At 41.7% G+C, this 23,234-nt stretch overlaps 1 long non-coding RNA gene across 1 annotated transcript in view; it reads right to left on the reverse strand.

Moving 5' to 3' along the window:
• Positions 1-23,234, reverse strand: part of LOC140730878 (uncharacterized) — an 88,686-nt gene that overhangs the window by 4,273 nt on the left and 61,179 nt on the right. Inside the window, exon 2 of the long non-coding RNA XR_012099691.1 lies at positions 222-287. This is a non-coding gene — a long non-coding RNA (uncharacterized lncRNA). The remainder of the gene's footprint in view (positions 1-221; positions 288-23,234) is intronic.

The raw sequence follows: 23,234 nt of genomic DNA on the forward strand, positions 1-23,234 counted from the left end.
CCAAAGACTACTCGTTCACCCGGTATTCGACATTCCACAGGCTCTCTCTCTCCCTAATAAGGGAAGAAGAGGTGTCCCCGTTTCACAGCGGGAGGGGAGACATAACAAAACAACTGTCTGATTAATGGTGTTAAAAGTCTGTTGAGTCGCTTTTTCTGAGCCTGTGTCCAAGGAACTCAGGTCCCTGGGCACACACAGCCTGCAGCCAGATCACTGCTTACAATCTTGCGTGTACTCCCACGACACATCAGGCAGCAGCACCAGCCTTGAATCAGCCCGTGGAGAAGCTGCAAGTAAATAGTAAATAAATACATAAATATTCAAGATGGCATCAATAAGAGGTGACTCTTTGTGTGCAGCTCCGATGGGAATCATCCAATATTCCCATTTAGGACTACTACAGCTGAAATCCACAGTTTCAATAAGCAACATCATTTTAAGACATTTAAAAAATCTATCAGTTCTCAAAGTCAGTGGATCCCAGACTGCAGATTCAGGTCGTAAGTTCAATTCCCCTTTAAGAAAATGGAAGCATGGAAGCTGAACTGGTCTACAGGTACGAATGAAATGGAGAGGTGTTTTACTCCCACTCCCATCTATCCTGCTAGGAAATATACAGTCTCTGGAAAATAAAACTGAAGACAGAGCAAGATTGTTGCACCAGAGGGACATCAGACAATGCTGTGTAACTTGCTTCACGAAAACATGGCTATCCCGTGCCACTTCAGGCATACCCAAATTAAAAGCCAGGGATGAACCAGGAGATTCATAGTCCACTGAGGTCTAGATATAGATGTGGCAATCAAGAACAACACCAGAAATCCAGGTATGATGTACAGAAGGCTATTTTAAGAGCAAAAGAATAATCCTGACTGAAGTTAGAGACTGAATCAGATGTGCATCAGCTCTGACTATTACTTACTGCAAAACAAAACCTAATATCATGAATGGCTGTGATGCTTCACTCCCAGATGAGCTCAAAGCCTTTTATGCACTCTTTAAAAGGGAGGATAAAACTACTCCTGAGTGAATCCCGGCAGCATCTGGTGACTCTGTGATCTCTGTCTCAGAAGCCAATGTCAGAACATCTTTCAAGAAGATGAACAAGGTGTCAGGCCTGATAGTGTACCTGGTAGTGCTCTGAAAATCTGTGCCAACAACTGGTGGGACTGTTGAACGAACCTTTCAGTTTCTCACTACTGTAGTTGATGGCTTCAAAAGGGCAACAATCATACCAGTGCCCAAAAAGAGTAGAGTGAGCTGCCTTAAATATTATCACCCAGTGGCATTCACATCTACTGTGATGAAGTACTTTGAAAGGTTGGTCATGGCTAGAATCAACTCCTGCCTAAGCAAGAAACTGGAGCCATTGCAATTTGCCTATTACCACATTAAGTCTACAATGGATGCAATCTCACTGGCTCTCCCTTCGGCCTTAGATCACCTGGACATTGTAATAACTACGTTAGGCTGCTGTTTATTGATTAGAGCTCAGCATTCAACACCATGATACCCTCAATACTAATCAACAAGTTCCAATACTTGGGTTTTTGTACCTCCCTCAGCTACTGGATCCTTGACTTCCTCACTGGGAGCCAACAGTCTATGCGGATCAGAAAAACCATCTCCTCCTCACTGACAATCAACTCTGGCACACCTCAAAGATGCGTGCTTAGCCCACTGCTGTACTCTCTCAACAACCACAACTGTGTAGCTAAGCACAGCTCAAAGATGCCATCTATAAATCTGCTGATGACACAACTATTGTCGACAGTCTTTCAGATGGTGACAAGGAGGTGTACAGGAGTGAGATAGATCATCTGGTTGAGCAGTGTCACAGCAGTATCCTTGCACTCAACGTCAATAAGAGCAAGGATTCAGGAAGGGAAAGTTGAGGGAACACACACCAGTCCTCTTTGAAGGATCAGCAGTGGAACGGGTGAACAGTTTCAAGTTCCTGGGTGTCAACATCTCTGAAGATCTATCCTAATATATTGATGCAATTACAAAGAAGGCACACCAACAAATATATTTCATTAGGAGTCTGAAGAGACTTTGTATGTCACCAAAGACATTCACAACTCTTTGCAGTGTACTGTGGAAAGCATTCTAACTGGTAGCATCACTGTCTGGTATGGAGGGGCCACTGCACAGGATTGGAAAAGTTGCAGAAAGTTGCAAACTAAGCCAGCTCCATCATGGGCACTGGCCTCCCCACCATCAGTAATACTTTCAAAGGCAATGCCTCAAAAAGGCAGCATCCATCAGTAAAGACCCCCATCACCCAGGATGCCATCTTCTCATTGCTACCATCAGTCAGGAGGTACAGGTGCCTGAAGAAACACACAACATTTCAGGAACAGCTTCTTTCCCCTCCGCCATAAGATCTCAGAATTGACAACGAACCCATGGATACTACCTCATTATTTTTTTAACCTTTGCTTTTGCACTACTTAGCTAATTTCATATGCTTATATACCTATATACCATATTGTATTGTATATTTTTATTATCACGTATTGCAGTGTACTGCAGCCACAAGCAATACATTTTGAGACATTTGCCAGTGATATTAAACCTGATTCTGATTCTGAAATAATACTGATGAATCCTTGTTCTAATACTGAGAACATTAGTTGTAGAGTTCTTGAAAGTGAGTCCATAGCTTGTGGAATCAGTTGAGGTGAGTGGAGTTATTCATGCTGGTTCAGAAGGTTTATCGTGGTACGGCAGTAACAGTTCCTGGACCTGGTTGTGTGGGACCTAAGACTCCTGCTTTCCTTCCTGATGCACCAGTGAGAATAAAGCAGGTCCTGCATGGTGGAGGGCCTTGATGATGGATGCCGCTTTCTTGTGGTAGTGATCCTTGCAGATTTGCTTGTGGTAGGGAGGGTTTTGCCTGTGATAGACTGGGAGTATTTCATAGACTGCAATAGTTACATTTTGGCCCATTGAATCTTCTGGTATACCAGGAAGGTCATTTTCATTCTGCCAAAAAACCCCACCCTTAACAATTCTGATCCACAAGCTCCCCCTCATTATTGGCATACAGTCCTGCTGACTCCACCATTGAAGCTGGGGGAAGCCTAGAGAATGAAATGTAGTCTTGTGGTGAAACTGGCATCCAACATTAGAACATCAGAAAACCCAACTTCTGCTGAATCTGTTTCTGAAACCATTGGGAATGATTTAGCATCCAGCAGGATTTAGTAATAAGGTCTTTAAACACTGTGTACTGGTGAACTGTTTGGAACTGGAGAAACTTTTCACTTTGGATTTGACTATTGATGGTTTTCTGCTGCTGTAGCCTATCCACTTCAAGGTTCAACATGTTGTGCGATTAGAGATGCCCTTCTGCACACCACCTTTGTAATGTGTGAATACTTGAGTTACTGTCGTCTTCCTGTCAGCTTGAACCAGTCTGGCCATTCTCCTCTGACCTCTCTTGTTAACAAGGCATTTTTGCCCACAGAACTGCTGTTCGCTGGATGTGTTTTTTGTTGTTTTTTTGTGCCATTCTCTGTTATGTGTGAAAAGCCCAGGAGATCAGCAGTTTCTGAGATACTCAAACCACCCCATCTGGCACCTTCAATTATTCCATAGTCAAGGTCACTTAGATCACATTCCTTCCCCTTTCTGATGTTTGGTCTGAACAACTGATCCTCTTGACCATGTCTGCATGTTTTTATGCAGGAGTTGCTGCTGCATGATTGGCTGATTAGATACTTGTGTTAATGAGTAGGTGTACAGGTGTACCTAATAAAGTGTCCACCGAGTGTAGATTTGGGATGTGGGAGACAGTGGGATTCATCCTGTGCCTCTGCTTATCAAGTTTTATCAGATAGTTTCTCTGTCCAAACTACTCGTAAGTATAAACACTCTTATCAACCCTATGCCAATCACTGATGCTTTAGTGGAAATAATCTGTTTCTATTCTGATAGCTACAATCCTACATACCAACTGTTTGTTCTCTTTACCCTTCATTACCCAGCTAAACATATCTAGCTGGGATCCAACTATGCTTTTGTCCAAGTAGCTTAATTTCCTAGTTTTTGTAACTTATGAACTGTTCTATATATATTTACCAAATATTTACTTTTTTTAAAATGTCCTGTTACCTTCAAACACCACCAGTTCCTGATATTTTTATGGTGCTCTTGAAATAGACTCTCTAGAATCTGCTCTTGCTTTTATGGCAAATTTCCAAATCATTGGGTAACTGGACCACAGCTTAGCCAGGAGTAAGGTCACCTACTTTATTTGGAAGTCTCCACAACACTCCCACTTCGCCCTCGGCCCTGCCTCTTTCCCACTGGCTTTGCTACTGAGCGGCCATCAACACAGAGGTAAAGCAGTTCACCCGTTGTGGGAAAGTACCAGGCGATATGCAAGAGTGGGTTAGCTTGTCACTTCTATTCTGTACACTACGTCTGTACTCTTTTACCCTGCAGACAGCTGGAGGGCATCTAAAGCATCAAAGATCTTATAGCTAATGGTCCATCCTAGTGAGAAAAAGGAAGGGGGTTTCAGAAATGGACCAAGTGAATTTAAAGGCAGGTTGGAAGTTAGAGGCAAAGTTGATGAAATTAACGATCTCAGCATGGGCGCACGGAGCAGCATCAAGCAGTTGTTAATGCAGCAGAGGAAGCGTAAGGCAGTATTACCGGCAAAGGCTTGGATTCTCCCTATAGATGCTGCCTGGCCTGCTGTGTTCCACCAGCATTTTGTGTGTGTTGTTTGAATTTCCAGCATCTGCAGATTTCCTCGTGTTTGCCCATGTCTGTTGCTTGTTTTTGGAACAAGTGGGAGAAACCGAAGGAAAAATTGCTCAGGATGAGGACCAGTTCTGCCAGATGAAGGAGGGTGGTGGTGGAGGGAAGATGGTTGGTTCCTTTGTCAAGAAAGTAGCAAAGAGCTTTGAGGCCTTCTTAATGGGGGATAGAACAGTATAGGGACTGAACATCAATAGTGAAGATGAGGGGAATTGAAAGTTACTGAGTAGAACAAGGGCCATGAGAAATGCTGTGAATGTAGCTGGGAACCAAGGAGGGGGGGTGGGGGGGGAGAGGGAGAGGGGGAGGGAGGGAGGGAGAGAGAGAGAGAGAGAGAGAGAGAGAGAGAGAGAGAGAGAGAGAGAGAGAGAGAGAGAGAGAGAGAGAGAGAGAGAGAGAGTGAGAGAGAGAGAACTGTTCATAGGTCAGCTGTTCTCTCTCTCTTCTGGGTCCATTTTCTTGCTGGAGACTTGCTGACAGGGTGTACCATTATGGCCCTAATGGTAAGGGCGATTACACTAGTAGCAGTGTGGTCAATGGAGTTGAGCATGATGTTCTCCTAAAGAATGATTCCACTAAATAAAACATGGCTACACAAAGGCTTGTCACACAGGGGGCATATAGCTACGATGCAGCACATACAGTAACAAGTAATATTATCACAATTCCCTGAGTAGCATGGCCTGAAGATTGACACGTAGACACAAAGTGTGAAGTGCAGTGCATGTTTATGTACAATGTTACTGGCATTCTTTAACAAATAGTTTAAATACATGAAACAACAGCAATAGAAGATGGAAAGTGGCCAGTGCAGAATGAGAGGATGTCTGTGAGATGACGAGGAGATTAAGGGCAGGGTATTCAGACAGGGTGTATGTTTGTGCTAGGTGGCAGCAGGATGTAGAAAGTCCAATGGAAGAAGTTACCCAGCTTGGCAGTTCTAACTCTTATGGAAATCAATGAACATCTTCCTGCACTGTAACTCAATCCCTGGGGTGACGTTTCCACATTTCCATCCAATCCCCACCTCTCTCTGGACTACCTGTAAAATCACTGATAGTTTCTCCTTCCTGAATCTGACCTTTGGTAGCATTTCCCCTCCGAGCTGTCTGAAATATTTAACAACCTTAAAGTGACATAACAGGATGTTTAAATCCACTAAAGACAATCTTCATTCAAGAGCTGATTTCACATGTAAATGCACTGCCCAAGGTGATTATTGTCAGTCATGAAAAATGGTGATCCTTTACTGATAGGATCGATTAGCCCTGCCAATCACATGAGGATGAAGACTGGCAGATAAAGTCATCTGTTTCCTATGACAAATACAGCCACCATTATTTGAATACATTATTTTGAAGTTCGTTTTCATGTGATCAGATTCTGAGCACGAGTTGTGGGATTACACTGTAAAATGGCAGTTTCACTATTGCAAGGTAACTACTGAGTCTAGAGGAGAAAAACTCTGTGGGTAAGCTTATCTTTGGGTAATTGTACTAAAATTGAAGATATTGGATCAATTACCCATCTACGCGGGGCGATTGATAAGTTCATGGCCTAAGGTAGAAGGAGTCAATTTTAGAAAAGCTAGCACGTTTATTTTTCATCATAGTCCCCTCCTACATGTACACACTTAGTCCAGCGGTCATGGAGCATATGGATGTTGGACCTCCGGAAAGTGTCCACAGCAGGGGTGATTGATAAGTTTCTGGCCTAAGGTAGAAGGAGATGAGTTATACAGCTCTCGTTACATGCACATGCAGTTCAACTCTTTGAGTGATTACGCAGAAAGTTTGAAGTTAATAACTCATCGGGGTGATTGATAAGTTCATGGCCTAAGGTGGAAGGAGATGAGTTATTAACTTCAAATATTCTGCATAATCACTCAAACAGTTGAACTGCATGTGCATGTAACGAGAGCTGTGTAACTCATCTCCTTCTACCTTAGACCACAAACTTATCAATCACCCCTGCTGTGGACACTGTCTGGAGGTCCAAGATCCGTATGCTCCACGACTGCTGGACTAAGTGTGTAAATGTAGGAGGGGACTATGTTGAAAAATAAATGCGCTAGGTTTTCTAATTGACTCCCTCTACCTTAGGCCATGAACATATCAATCACCCCTCATACATTTCTCCAGTATTTCATTTCTATATAAATTAAAGGCAAAATTAACCATTATTTTCTCCTCACATCTTTGCCCAAGGGTTCTTGGAGACTATTCAGCTGGTGATTTTTTTCTTTCTGGGTAAATACTGTGCTTTTTCTCTTGATTGCAAAGAAAAGGAGAATTGAAACACAATTGCATTCAAGCCTGTTATCACAGTACTGTACTGATTACTTCTCCCTGCAGTATCCAACTCAGAAAGTGAAGAAATGCATAAAAACAAGCCCCAGCTTCTATTGAAGATATTCCAGGTACAGTTAGAAGCACTGAACATATTTAGTAAATGGAAAGCAATGAGTTAGGTTAAAATGATTATACAATAAAATATGATATAGTAGTAGGCCTCTGTTAGTCTCGATAGACCATGGATTTGCACCTTGGAAAGTTTCCAGGGCACAAGTCTGGGCAAGGTTTTTTTTTTATGGAAGACTGGCAGTTGCCCAAGCTGCAAGTCTCCCCTCTCAATGCCACCAATGTTGTCCAAGGGAAGGGCATTAGGACCCATACAGCTTGGCACCAGTGTTGTCGCAGAACAATGTGTGGTTAAGTGCCTTGCTCAAGGACACACACGCAGCCTCAGTCAAGGCTTGAACTTGCAACCTTCAGATAACTAGATGAACGCCTTAACCACTTGGCCACGTGCCAACAAAAATATGATATAAAGTTATTATAACCATTTATTGGAGACTACTTTGAAAGGAAAGGTTAACATTTTGAGAGAGCCATGGTTTTCAAGGGATATTGGAAATGTGGTTCAGAAAAAAAGAGAGATCTACAGTAAATATAGGCAGCATGGAGTAAATGAGGTGCTCCAGGAATATAAAGAATGTAAAAAGAATCTTAAGAAAGAAATTAGAAAAGCTAAAAGAAGATATGAGGTTGCTTTTGCAAGTAAGGTGAAAATAAATCCAAAGAGTTTCTACAGTTATATTAATAGCAAAAGGATAGTGAGGGATAAAATTGATCCCTTAGAGAATCAGAGTGGACAGCTATGTGTGGAGCCAGGAGAGATGGGGGAGATTTTGATCAATTTCATTTCTTCAGTATTCACTAAGGACAAAGATATTGAATTGTGTAAGGTAAGGGAAACAAGTAGGGTACTTATGGAAACTATGATGATTAAAGAAGAGGAAGTACTGGCGCATTTAAGGAATATAAAAGTGGATAAGTGTCCAGGTCCTGACAGGATATTCCCTAGGACCTTGAGGGAAGTTAGAGTAGAAATAGCGGGGACACTGACAGAAATATTTCAAATGTCAATTAGAAACGGGGATGATGCCGGAGAATTGGCATATTGCTCATGTGGTTCCACTGTTTAAAACAGTGGAATAAGTGTAATACTAGCAATTATTGGCCTGTAAGTTTGACGTCAGTGATGGGTAAATTAATGGAAAGTATTGTTAGAGATGGTATATATAATTATCTGGATAGACAGGGTCTGATTAGGAACAGTCAACATGAATTTGTGCGTGGAAGGTCATATTTGACAAATCTTATTGAATTTTTTGAAGAGGTTATTAGGAAAGTTGACAAGGGTAAAGCAGTGGATGTTGTCTATATGGACTTCAGTAAGGCCTTTGACAAGGTTCCACATGGAAGGTTAGTTAGGAAGGTTCAATCGTTAGGTATTAATATTGAAGTAGTAAAATGGATTCAACAGTGGCTAGATGGGAGATGCCAGAGAGTAGTGGTGGATAACTGTTTGTCAGGTTGGAGGCCGATGACTAGTGGTGTGCCTCAGGGATCTGTACTGGGTCCAATGTTGTTTGTCATATGCATTAATGATCTGGATGATGGGGTGGTAAATTGGATTAGTAAGTATGCAGATGATACTAAGATAGGTGCCGTTGTGGATAATGAAGTAGGTTTTCAAAGCTTGCAGAGAGATTTAGGCCAGTTAGAAGAGTGGGCTGAAAGATGGCAGATGAAGTTTAATGCTGATAAGTGTGAGGTGCTACACTTTGGTAGGACTAATCAAAATAGGACATACATGATAAATGGTAGGGCATTGAGGAATGCAGTAGAACAGAGTGATCTAGGAATAATGGTGCATAGTTCCCTGAAGGTGGAATCTCATGTGGATAGGTTGGTGAAGAAAGTTTTTGGTATGCTGGCCTTTATAAATCAGAGCACTGAGTATAGGAGTTGAGATGTAATGTTAAAATTGTACAAGGCATTGGTGAGGCCAAATTTGGAGTATTGTGTACAGTTCTGGTCACCAAATTATAGGAAAGGTGTCAACAAAATAGAGAGAGTACAGAGGAGATTTACTAGAATGTTACCTGGGTTTCAGCACCTAAGTTACAGAGAAAGGTTGAACAAGTTTAGGTTTTTATTCTTTGGAATGTAGAAGGTTGAGGGGGGACTTGATAGAGGTATTTAAAATTATGAGGGGGATAGATAGAGTTGATGTGGATAGGCTTTTTCCATTGAGAGTAGGGGAGATTTAAACAAGAGGAGATGAGTTGAGACATAGGGGGCAAAAGTTTAGGGGTAACACGAGGAGGAACTTCTTAACTCAGAGAGTGGTAGCTGTGTGGAACGAGCTTCCAGTAAAAGTGGTAGAGGCAGGTTCTGTATTGTCATTTAAAGTAAAATTGAATAGGTATATGGACAGGAAAGGAATGGAGGGTTATGGGCTGATTGCGGGTCAGTGGGACTAGGTGAGAGTAAACGTTCAGCATGGACTAGAAGGGCCGAGATGGCCTGTTTCCGTGCATTAATTGTTATATGGTTATTAAACAATTTCCAATAAATGATCATAATGTATAAATTATACAATAAATAGGACACAAGTGCATTTTAATTGTTGTTTTCTTTGTTACAAATGGAAATGTAACGTAAAGATTTTTACTCCTCATGTATGTGAAGGATGTAAGTAATAAAGTCAATTCAATTCAACTTGTGGTGATGAAGGTTTATTACTGACTATGCAAATTATTGTTGTGTAACATATATCAGAATTAGGAGCTGAGCCCTTGCTGATTCACTGATAGAAGTTAATATTAATAATGCATCAGCCTATCATTTCACTAATTTGCTTCGACCAAAAATAAACTACCGTAGATTCCGGATTATAAGCCGCTACTTTTTTCCCACATTTTGAACAGCTTTGAACTCTGCGGCCTTTAATCCGAAGCGGCTAATACATGGTTTTTTTTCATGCCGCCTCGTAAACATTTTGCCTCGTAACAGTAGACCAATGAAATTGTACGATAAATCAAGCGCACTTTCACAATTAAATTATTGTAAATCAGTCATTTGTACTCACCCTCATCAACATGGAAAATACTCGAAGAAAAGCAAGACCCGAGCGCGTCAGACCCGAGCGCGTCAGACCCGATTAGACCCGATCGCGTTACGCAAGCGCGTCAGACCCGATTAGACCCGATCGCGTTACGCAAGCGCGTCAGACCCGAGCGAAAACGCTGCTTTTAAGTTAAAGGCTGCAGTCTATATATTTTTACCAGTCGCTAGGAGATATTGGAATGTTGTTCGTGCTGTTCAGTAAAAAAGTATATGCAACGTAATTTGTGTTACCGATACGTATGTATATTTAAAAGTAGCGGTGCGGCCTAAAATCCGGTGCGGCCTTTACAATTAAAAAATTGATTTTATTTCTAAAATTAGAGCCAGCGGCTTTTAATCAGGTGCGCTCTGTAGTCCGGAATCTACGGTATTTATGGTGCAATATCCAGGTGCAATGAAATCATGCTGTTCAGTATTAGTACTGGATGGGTTCAATCGGCTCAGACTGAGAATACAAGTGCTTTAGATCAGAGGTGAGGAGGAATTTCTTCAGCCAGAGGGTGGTGAATCTGTGGAATTTATTGCCACAGACGGCTGTGGAGGCCAATTCATTAGGTTTATTTAAAGCGGAGGTTGATAGGTTCTTGATTAGTAAGGGTGTCAAAGGTTACAGGCAGAAGGTAGGACAACAGGGTTGAGAGGATAATAAATCAGCTGTGATGGAATTACAGAGCAGACTTGATGGGCTGAATGGCCTAATTCTGCTCCTATGTCTTGTGCTTTAATAGAATCCCAATTTTGCTCTTCCCACTCTATTAGTAGTAGTCTTATCCTGCTCATTGTAGCTTTGCCCTGTTAAATGATTGATAACTTTGGTAAGACTGCATCAGCAGTCTTATTTCCTTAAGAAGTCTGGCTTCCTTAAAATAAAAGTGCCTTGGGTTTGGCAGGGGGTGTTGTGGTAACATACTGATATGTACAAAGGATTGATTAACTAAAAACAGAGAGTCAGGATAAGTGGGTTGTTTTATGACTGGCAATCTTTAACTAGTGGGCTGCCACAATGATCAGTGTTACAGACTCAGCTACTACAATCTATGTTAATGAATTGATTGAGGGAACACACAAACATGAGCAAATCTGCAGAGGCTGTAAATCCAAAACAATGCACACAAGATGCTGGAGGAACTCAGCAGGCCAGGCAGCATCTATGGAAAAGAGTAAACAGTCGATGTTTTGGGCTGAGAGACTTCATCAGGACTCGACTTATTAGTCCTGAAGAAGGGCCTTGGCCCCAAAACATTGACTGATTACTCTTTTCCAAAAATACTGCCTTGCCTGCTGAGTTCCTCCACATTTTGTGTGTGTTGTGCATGAAGTATTGCAGCTGGGTTTGTTGTGGGCGTAAGGAGTGAGGAGGATATAACAAGACTGCAAAGGAATGTAGATAAGCGAGTGGGAAACAACTTGTCAAAATGGAATTTAGTGTGAGGAAATTATCCACTTTGGAAGGAATAATGATACCAAACAATCTAAAATTATCAAAATGAGTGAGGCTATAAAACATGGTGAGTGAGCGTCTGAGAACCCTGGTACATGAAATACAAAAAGTTGGTGTTTAAGGGCAGCTGGTAATTAGGCTAATGGATTATTGACATTATCCCAGGGGAAACGGAGTATGGCAGAGGAAAGTAGCAGTGCAGCTTTATAGCGTGCTGGGGAGGTCGTGCTTGTTACCATGCACATATGCACAAGAGATTCCGCAGATGCGGGAAAGCCAGCGCAGCACACACAAAATGCTGCAGGCTCTCAGCAAGTCAGGCAGCAACTATGGAGAGGAGTCAGTAGGCGACAGTTTTGGCTGAGTCCCTTCATCAATACTGGAAAGAAAGGCGGAATAAACAGGTGTGGGGAGGGGGAAGGAGTACTAACTGGCAGCTGATAGGTGAAGGGGAGGGTGGGTGGGGGAATGAGGTGAAAAACTGGGAGGGGAAAGGTGGAAAAGGTAAAGGGCTGAAGGGAAAGGAATCTGACAGGAGAGGAGGGTGCACCATGGGAGAAAGAGAAGGACGGGGGGGTGGACACCAGGGGGAAGTGATGGGCAGGTGGGGAGAAGAGGAGGAATTAGAGGGGAGCCAGGAAGGGGAATAGAAAAAAAAAGGGGGAAGGGGAGGAGGTAGAAATAACTGAAAGCTAGAGAAATTGATGTTCATGGCATCAGGTTTGAAGATACCCAGACAGAATATGATGCGTTGCTCCTCCAACCTGAGAGTGTGTCATTGTGGAGGTGAAGGAGGACATGGGCCGATCCAAGCTAATAGAGTTTTGGGCTTCAAGTTTACAGATACACCTACATCTGAAGCAGTGAAATTATAGTTCTGCAGGTTGTTTTCTGTTGTGAAGGATTGGCATCTGAAGGAAGGTTGATCAACATGGGCCTATACACTGCAGTTTAGAAGACGGGGGAAATCTCTTTGAAACATATAAGATTTGAAAAGGGGTATTGCAGAGTGGATACTGAGCTGTGTCCTCTATTCTATCAGAGGACACAGTTTCAGAATAAAGGGTCACTCTTTTATAATGGAGATTAAGAGATATTTCTTCTCTCAGATACTCTTGCACCTGATGGCTATGGAGGTAAAGTCACTGCGTATATATTCCAAGCTGAAGAGTGATAGACATTGGAATTATATGGAAGTCAAGGGGAATGGAGAGGGAAGGGTAAAGTGACAATGAAGCCAAGTTGGAACAACCACAATTTTACTGAAAAGTCTCCAGGGCCAGATTGGTTCGTGCTTGATTCTGTTTTTTATGCCCCGAATTTTGAAATGTTCATGTTCCACGTCTTAAATTGGGGCAGCACGATAGCGTATTAGTTAACACAATGCTTTACAGTGCAGGCAACTCGGATTCAATTCCCGGTGCTGTCTGTAATGAGCTTGTACGTTCTCTCCGTGACCGCGTGAGTTTCCTCTGGGTGCTCCGGTTTCCTCCCATAGTCCGAAGATGCACTGGTTGGTAGGTTAATCGGTTATTGTAAATTGTCCCGTAATTAGGCTAGGATTAAATTGGGGTATTGCCGGGTGGTGAGGCTCAAAGGGCCAGAAGGGTCTATTCCGTACTGTATCTCAATCAATAAATAAAGAAACAATTGCATCCATCTGTTGCTATGATTCATTTTAGAACTTCAGTTTGTTTTTATTATAACATCTGGCGTGAGTTCTGGTTTCCAATTTTTATCACCAGTCAAGGTGAAAAATGGGATGGAGAAGACAACAACCTTCATTCCTTTTTTGTTTTTTGATGGTTATTGTGACTTTGAAAGAGTGGCATGGTCAAAACTATGAGTTTGGGGGTTGTACGAACTGTATGGAGAATGCATGACAGTCAGATAATGAGGGTGACACATTCTAAGACAAAGGGCATTTTGTTCTTCGGCATTGCATTGGGTTTTCTTTGTTTGCAGCTGCTAATATGTACCAGTCACTGTGTTTAACTATATACTGTGAGGTGACTGCAATAGAAACCTTTCATACGAGCCTCCTAGCTGCACTGAATTTATGCAATAAAAAGCATATGATTTGACATTTATCACATTCCAATTTTATTGAAAAGAAGGCAGATCCCGGTTAATGCAGTAGGCGGCTTTCTCATTAATAATGTTTGATTTACTAAACATTTATCCAACCGCGCTTCCCTGAAAGACTATATTATATTCAATTAATATAACACATGCACTCAGTAATGAACAATACCGAGAAAGCTGAGATCTGAATCATGGGAATCATTTTCTTTAGAATTTAAAAGAAGAAAATTCAGATTCAAGTTTATTTATCACATGTACATTGAAACATACAGTGAAGTTTACAGATCGAACTTGTGTCTGCCTACCTGGAATCCATTTTATCCCCCATAGTTCAGTCTCTCCCCACCTACATCCAGGATATATCCCATGCCCTTCACCTCTTCAATAACTTCACCACCAAGCATATCTTTCCCTCCCTACCCCTCTCAGCTTTTCGTAGGGATCATTCACTCCGCGACTACCTGGTCCACAAGTCCCTCCCCACAGAACTCCCACCTGGCACTTATCCCTGCAAGCGAAAATGCTACACCTGTCCCCACACCTCCCCCCTCACCACCATTCCGGGCCCCAGACAGTCCTTCCAGGTGAGGCAACACTTCACCTGCGAGTCTGCTAGAGTCGTCTATTGTATCTTGTGCTCCCGGTGCGGCCTCCTCTACATCAGTGAGACCCGACGCAGATTGGGGGACCGCTTCGTCGAGCAACTACGCTCCGACCGTCACAATAGACAGGACCTCCCGGTTGCCACCCACTTCAACACTGCCTCTCATTCCCATCTAGATGTGTCCATACATGGCCTCCTCTACTGCCATAATGAGGCCAAACTCAGGTTGGAGGAGCAACACCTCATCTACCATCTGGGTAGCCTCCAGCCTGGTGGTTTGAACATTGAATTCTCCAATTTCTGGTAATTCCCTCCCCCTCCCCCTTCCCCTATCCCAGGTCCCTCTCTGCCTCTCTCCCCTTTCAACTTTCTGCTTCTTTATCTCTACAGTTCTTTCATGCTTATCCCCCTCCCCCCTTTACCTTTCCTCTGATTGGTTTTCCATTTGGCGCCTCTAGGCCCTACCCCCTCTCCATCTCTATTACTGGGCTTCGGCCCTCTCTTCCCCCCCCCCCCCCCATTCCTGATGAAGGGTCTCGGCCCGAAACGTTGGCTACTCTTCTCACGGATGCTGCCTGACCTGTTGAGTTCTTTCAGTGTTGTGTACGTATTCAGTGAAGGTTATTGTTTGTGTTAATGACCAACACACAGAGGATGTGCTGGGTGCAGTCCGTAAGTGTCACCACACATTTTAGTGCTCACAATGTTTAACACGACAACCTCTGAGAGTCTCAGTGCAGTTGCAGTCGAATCAGCACTGGAAGCTTCACTCATTAGCAAAGGCAAATAAAAATAAGGCAGGGACAAGTGGAATGACCATTGTTAGAGTGGACCAGAGTTAGAGAGGGGAAGAGTTGACTCATCGGACTTGGGTGAGGTAAGCATCTGGTAAGTTTCTTCTTCTTCATTCTGCTTTCTTGGTCTGTTAGAGCACAGTTAGAGCAGTGAGAGTGGCTCCAGGGGCTGTCTTGTGTTCTTTGTGTGAGATGTGGGAATTCTGGGAGACCTCCATCCTCCCAGATAAACACATCTCCAGCAGGGGCACCTAGCTGAAGCTCCTCAGAGAGCGTGTTAAAGAACTGGAGTTGCAGCTCGATAATCTTCAACTCATATCGGAGACCAAGGAGATGATAGATAGGAGCTAAAGGGAGGTGGTCACCCCTAAGCTGCAGGAAGCAGGAGAATGGGTGACTCACTGAAGAGAGAAGGGAGATGGGCAGCCAGTGCAGAGAACCGCTATGGTTGCTCCTGCCAATAATAAGTGTACCATTTTGGATATCATTGAGGGAGATTAGCTACCATTTCAATGTTCATGTGACAATTCAAACTAACCTAATCTAATTTATTCCCATTTCTTCAAACTCTATGATTGATTGAAGTTTTTATTCAATGATTGCTAGTTCTTCTTTGATATGAATGGAATCTCTTAATAATTTTCATATTGTTTCACAGTTGCAATTAATTTAAAATAATTTACATCTCAAAATTGCCCTCTTTAGGCTTCCTCTCATTATGGGCAATTTTAATGCCAGGAAAGAGGAATGGTTCAGATGTTACTTCTAAGAAGTATTAGAAGTCATTAGAAGCATTTAAGGAGGCCACATGCCTTTGCCTTAACAGTTTTAAATTACTGTTATTCTAGGTGTCTTTAGGAAACAGAACAGAATCGAAAATGTTGATGTTTTTGCTGAGCTGATGGCCTTTGGGCCCAGCAAACGTAGTTCTGTGAAATTCAGTGTGAACAGATAACACCATCACACCCACCTCTACCCAGCAGACATACCCAGTAAATAAATCTTTGCTTCTTTTTGCAAACTTAACTTATTGGCTGTCAACTGGGAAATCTACAGCAAATAAAAACCTGCTTAAACATGGCAGGGTGACGAGGACACTCAAATTTGTGGGTTTTCTGTCTATAACACCCCCTTCTATTGCAAACCCACCTGTGAGATTAGATTAGCTGAGGCAGCGAGGGGGCATAATTCTAACATGACAGGTGGGAATTGTGATGGGGTTGATAAAGGTAAGTTGTTAGAGAATGGTGGGTGAGTGGAACACCCTGCCAGAGGTGGTAGTAGAGACAAAGGTATTAGAGGCATTGTAGAAACTCTTAGATACATGGATGATTGAAAAATGGAGGGTTGTGTAGCAGGGAAGGGTTAGTTTGATCTTAGAGTGGGTTAACCCCCCCCCCCCCCCATCACTGTACGGTACTACACTGTAAACACTTTAAACCACTTTTTATAATGCTGTTTACATTGTAAATATATGCTGGTATTTACAGTATGTATTTATACACAATTTATTCCACATTCGTACATCAACCTCTAACTATAACTTTTATAATTCTTTATTATTAATAATTTTTGAATATAATTGTTTTTGTTGCTTGTCACACACTGACCTGCCATACACACAACAGGAAATTCCTAGACATGTAAATGTAAATGGCAAATAAAGTTGATGTCTTGATCCTTGAAAAGGTTGGCTCAGCATCATGGGTCAAAAAGCCGTACTGTGCTGGAATGTTAAATGTTCTATTCTATGAGAGAAGATGGTGGCGCGACGGCAGCACGCGCGGCCACTCCAGGAATGAATATCTGTTATCTGTCAAGTAGGGGCCGTGCACAATCCTGATTTGATGGAGATGGACGTGAAAAGCACGGAGGAACATCTGGTGAAACTTCTGACATGCCTGTTTCGCTGCCGCTGCTACAGTGCGATCGGAAAAATCTCCGGAGAGTAAGGCCCCGAATCCTCGGCTTTGCCTGTTGCTTGGCGGCTGATGCCGGGGTCGAAGTGCTTGGCAGAGATGCTGCTCGGTGCTCGGTGTTGGAGGGCTGGTCGGAGGCTCGAAGTTTTCGGACTGACTCAGAGTTGGCTGTGGTCGGATGCTTCCAGAGGCTGCATCGGGAAGAATTGCGGCGCTGGAGGTTCATGGTAGGAAGAGTTTTTCTTCCTTCTACCGTCTACATGAGATGATGGGCTATCGAGGACTTCGAGACTTTTTTTTACCGTGTCCATGGTCTGTCCGTATCAAATTATGGTATTGCTTTGCACTGTTGCAACTATATGTTATAATTATGTGGTTTTTGTCAGTCTGTCGTGTGTTTTTGTGATATCATACTGGAGGAACATTGTATCATTTCTTAATGCATGCATTACTAAATGACAATAAACGAGGACTGCGTGTCCTCACTATCTAATCTACTTCCAAAACTTACATTGAGCTTCTGCATAACCATTTCAGTGAATGGATTCAATCCGCAAATACTGTCTGTATGGAGTCTGTACATTCTCGCTGTGATTCTTTGAATATGCCAAAGAGACATGCATTTGATTAACTACCTACTGTAATTTACTCCTAGATGAACAGCAGGAGAGTCAAGGTGCCGATGGGAATATGAGACCATATAAGATGCCGGGAAAGAGATGAGGAATGGGCCCAATGAGAATGTTCTGGAAGCGAGCACAAACGAGATGTGCTGAATGATCTTACACTGTAAATAGAGTAAAAATAAATTAGAGAATTATGCTTACATGTACCTGTGAGCATAAAAAGTCAAAGGCAAGGCAATGCAAGTTTATTTGGGTGGCACTTTTCAAACACAAGACAGTTCAATGTGCTTTACATAGAACAAGATTAAAAACCAAACATCAAATTTCAGACAATATAAGTAGAATAAAATCACACATTAAAATAAAGAAGTAAAAGTTACAGTGCAGGAGATTCTAATTAAAAGCTACAGCAAAAAGAGAAGTTTTAAGCCTCGATTTAAAAGAGCGTAAAGTTGGGGCAGATTTCAGATCCTCTGGAATGTTATTCCAGATACATGGAGCATAGTAACTAAAAGCAGCTTCACCATGTTTAGTTTTGATGGTAAGCCAAAGTCAAATTTATTATCGAGGAACATACAGTATACTGTAGGTTACAATATCATGGCATTTACAAATATATAAAGAAATACAACAGAATTTGTGAAAAACTATACATAAATAAAGACTGACAATCTAATGTGCAAAAAAAGACAAATTGTGCAAATAAAAGTAAAAAAAATACATAAATAATACAGAGACCATGGGTTGTAGACCATAGAAAATAGAACTTTACTGACAGTACAAGTCCTTCGACCCATAATATTGTGCTGACCTGCAGCATGGTAACAGGCCTGATAAGTTGTTATTTTGAAATTATGGTTTATAGTAAATACTAATTTTAACAGCAGCCACTCTCCAGGCCCAAACATGGATTGTAGGTTGAATTTAAAATGCAGCTCTGAACAATAGCCTTCCATTTGACCACAGAAGCCTGCATATGCCTGAATGTAACCTGGAGTCAGTAGGAATTAATATTCATTTTGGGTGTCTGGAGTGTGGGTGCAAAGAAGGCAGTGTTTGAATAATTCAAAGGAACCATTGTAGATACATTGTAACTATGGCCTGCTGTTACCTTTGATATTTAGCATATAAAATGTCATGTAATATTGGGTTGAGCAGGCTTCCTCTTCCAAAAGTGTCTCAATATGATGCCTGGTGCTTGTTTTTGCTGAAAAAAAAACACTATATCCACTTGCTTCAATGTCTCTTTAGTGACTTTGTTCACATTACAACAATGCCCTTCTGGCTCAACCAGCCCATAATGTGCAATTATACACATATGACTAATTAACCTACTGACCTGTACACTTTGGAATGTGATAGAGCACCCAGAGAAACCCACACAGGCATAATGTTTGTGACTACATCTGAGAAACTTTATCAAAGAACTTTATCACTTGATTTACTTTATCAAAGAAACTTAATTTAAGCCAGCATACATATCTTAGGTTGATTTTCAGGAACAAAAAACAACAAGATTGCTAGATGTAAAATTAATCATCTATGCTGACGGTAAATCCTGCAGCAACAGAAGTAAGTCATGGAGTTGGCTTGACAGCTGTGAATCAACTGAGCAAGATTAAGGTATGAAGATCATAGGATTATTTTCCAGAATAGTGAAACCAAATTGTTGCAGTACTATAGTTTGATGATCTAGATAACACGAAGTTTCCATGCACTGAGTAGTGTCATTGGAAGTGTGGATACAGTGAAGGTGGATGGAAGGATGTTACAGTGCAGTGGCTTTGGGTGAAGGATGAAGGAAAATCCAAAAGTTTTCTGGAAAATAATGTACACAGGTGGGAGATCGTGTAGTTTGGTGGCCGACTGTGGAAGTTAGATGAAGGTGGAGATTATAGGAATTATGAGGGAAGAATTACGTTGGTGCTGATTGGGAGACAGGAGATTAATGAGAGATTACTAGTCAGGGTGCAGAGGTTCAGTCAGAGAGAAAGGGACATTTTGAAACTCAAAATGATCAAGGGAGAATTGGAAAATTAACCTTTAGGGAATCGTGCACTAAAGACTTGCAAATTTCTATAGATGTCCGGTAGAAAGCATTGAGACTGATTGCATCACAGCTGGCATGGAGCCTTCTTTGCACAGGATCACAAAGGCTGCAAAGGGTTGTAAACCAGCCAGGTTGATCAGGGGCACACGCCTCCCTACCATTGAAGACATCTTCATGAGGCGATGCCTCAAGAAGGTGGCATTCATCATTAAAGTCTGGATATGCCCTCTGCACATCACTACCACTGTGGAGGAGGTACAGGAGCTTGGAACCATGTCTATAGAACAGCTTCTTCCCTCTACCAACAGATTTCTGAATGGTCTATCAACCTGTGAACACTACATCCTTATTCATCTGTTGATTTATTTTTTGTAACTTATAGTAATGTTCATGTTTGCACTGCACTGATGCTGCAAAGCATACATATGCTTTTAGTTTTTGTTATTCAGTGATACAACACAGTAACAGACCCTTCGGCCCCAATGAACCCATGCTGCCCAATTACACCCATGTCACTAATTAACCCACTAACCAGTATGTCTTTGGACTGTGGGAGGAAACCGGAGCACCCAGAGGAAACCCATGAGGTCATGGAGAGAATGTGCAAACTCCTTTCAGATAACGACGGGAATCGAACTCGGATCCCTAGCCATTGCACTAACTGTTGCACTACCCAGCTGCCCAACATGTCAATATGTCAACGATAATAAATCTGATTTCAGAAGAGGGGAGGAGAGAAAATAGTTGGATGAGAAAAGGAAGGAGAGTTAAGCCCTCTCCAAAATCCACATTAGGACAAGTCTGGATTGTTGAGTAGTATGTATAGTGATATCACCCATCAAACTGGTTCAATTTATCTCCGCAGTGACATGCAAAAGTATTAATATTCTTGGTCCCAATTTTGATGAAATGTTAAAATAGTCTTTTAAGAATCCCTCACAATAGCAGCTGTGTTCAGAGAAATCAATAAATTAAAATGCTCTTTAGTTCATCAACAGCCTGCAGGCTAAGACTTGAACAGCTCTTCCACTGGCTTTGATTAAATGTATAAGCATTTTAGTGTCCATTTGGGTGATATTTGTCTGGTGAATCATTACTCCAGGTTTTAAATATCAGCTTTCAGTTCCTTAGTCCAAAATATCTAAGAGACTATATGTTATGAATTAAGAAGCAGAAAAAACTTTAGTAGGTACATAGGTAAGTAGATCCTGAAGACAAGTTGAGCAATTTAATCTAAGATTGCTACCAAAGCAACACACACAAAATGCTGGAGGAACTCAGCAGGTCAGGCAGTATCTATGGAGAGGAATAAACAGTCGATGTTTCGGGCTGTGACCCTTCATCAGGACTGTGTGCTACCCTGGATTTCCAGCATCTTCAGAATCACTTTTGTATATATTACCAAAATGTTGAAAGATTGCTTCCCCCAGAAAAATATCTGGTCTGCAGAGGAAGCTGAAGTTAGGGGATCTTGATCCTGAGTTACTGCCGGTGTTCAGGATAAAAATTTAATTATTCATCACAAAAGTAAAGCTTAGTCCAAGTAATGGTGCTAACAGTGCCCATGGCTGAAGAAAGCATGATATCTTGTACACATTTTCAAGTCCAGTTTCATGAGATCAGTTCAAAAGGATGGAGGCTTCAGAAATGGGAAAAGCATTATCTGCATTAACTCTTCCAAGTCCCATGGCACATCATAAACACCAGAGATTCTGCAGATCCAGAGCATCACACCATCACATACTGGAGGAACTCAGCAGGTCAGGCAGCATCTGTGGAAGGGAATAAACATTTCATGCTGAGACCCTTCATCAGGTCATCCTCTTTTAGATTAGATGAGCTTTATTGCATACAGTGAAATACATCATCTCGTGTCAAATCAAATTAGCGAAGATTGTGTTAGGGCAGCCCACAAGTATCATCATGATCCAGCACCAACATAGCGTTCCCACAACTTACTAATCGAACGGTACATCTTGGGAATGTGGGAGGAAACTGGAGCACTCAGAGGAAACAGATGAGGTCATGTGGGTAGATACAAACTCCTTTCAGACAGCAGTGGGAATTGAACCCTGGGTGGTGATTGCTGGCATTGTAAGAGCATTCCGCTAACCGCCACCTTGGCCGTGCTGCCTCGGTCTAGTGGAAGTGTCCTGCAGATCCTTCTCTGTTTCTGTACACAGCACTGCATCGGGAGTAAAGGGACAATTCAAGAAGATCACTCCCCAGTACTTACTTCAGCAAATAGAATGGTCAATAAGTTCTGGTCTTGCCAGAAAGGCCCAAATCCTGAAATAAGTGAAAAGAAGGCAAATTCTCCCTCCTTTTTCATCATTAATCATTATTTACTATTCAATGACAATTGCCTTGGCTTAAATCCTACTCAATTAAAATTGGAAGCCCTTTATCATAAACTTTATCTGAAATTATTTATCATAAACTGTATTTGGAATTAATAAAACTCTGTTTGGAATAATCCTATTTGGACATTCAGTTAACAAAGCTATATTATACCGAGAGAAATTAAAAAATTATCTTCTAGAGCTTGGATAAGGAGTTGCAGCTTAATTCATACATGGTTGTTCGGAAATTTCAACGTCCAACAGAAGAACTACCCAATCCACTATCTCAGCCATATTAGAACTACTTTACAACCAAAGGTGCTTATAAAATCAATATTAAATAGGTGGATACAAGTCCCAAGCTTCCCATTTACTACCGTCGTAACTGAACTCTGACAGGAAGTTTTTCACCCTGCTGCTGGCAGACGTGTTTTCTCTCTCTCTCTCACAAATTTTTAATGGTTGCATATACATCAACGTTAATTTTTAACAACAGAAACAGTGTAAAACGGGTGCTAATTATTAACCTGTATGTTGCCTCTTTTCTTTTTTCTTCTCAGTTTTCTTTTCCATTGAGTGTCAACATTAAATGGCTCCATTGGCTATTAAGATGTATGATATAGTAGAAAGATGTCACATTGAAGAAATAGTCCTTCAAATTGGCTTATGAAGAAATTCTGGGATGGAATGGTGTAGGGAGTACATATGAACACGCACAAAACACTGGAGGATGTATTACTACTCATATAAACATTGACACAAATAATTGGAAAAACCTTTCACTCCCTCCCCTTGACATCTATCAAATTTCCCAAATGAATTCAGTACAAGTAAACCAAGAATGTGATTTTACAATGTGCTTACTTGGAATTCATTCCACATTGTGCAGAGCCCCTGCTTACAATTTCCTGCCATTTCTACATAATTGGGCATACAATCAGTACATAGGCTGTAGCTCATCTATCATGCTGCCCTTCCTTAGAACATAGAATAGTACAGCACAGCAATAGGCCCTTTGACCCACATTGTTGTTGCTAAAAAGTAAATCAAAATCCTCCAAAAACAAATTCCTCTTACCTACACAATGTCCATATCCCTCTACCTTCCTCACATTCATGTGTCT

This window comes from Hemitrygon akajei, chromosome 1 (genome assembly GCF_048418815.1).
Source record: "Hemitrygon akajei chromosome 1, sHemAka1.3, whole genome shotgun sequence".
Taxonomy (NCBI): domain Eukaryota; kingdom Metazoa; phylum Chordata; class Chondrichthyes; order Myliobatiformes; family Dasyatidae; genus Hemitrygon; species Hemitrygon akajei.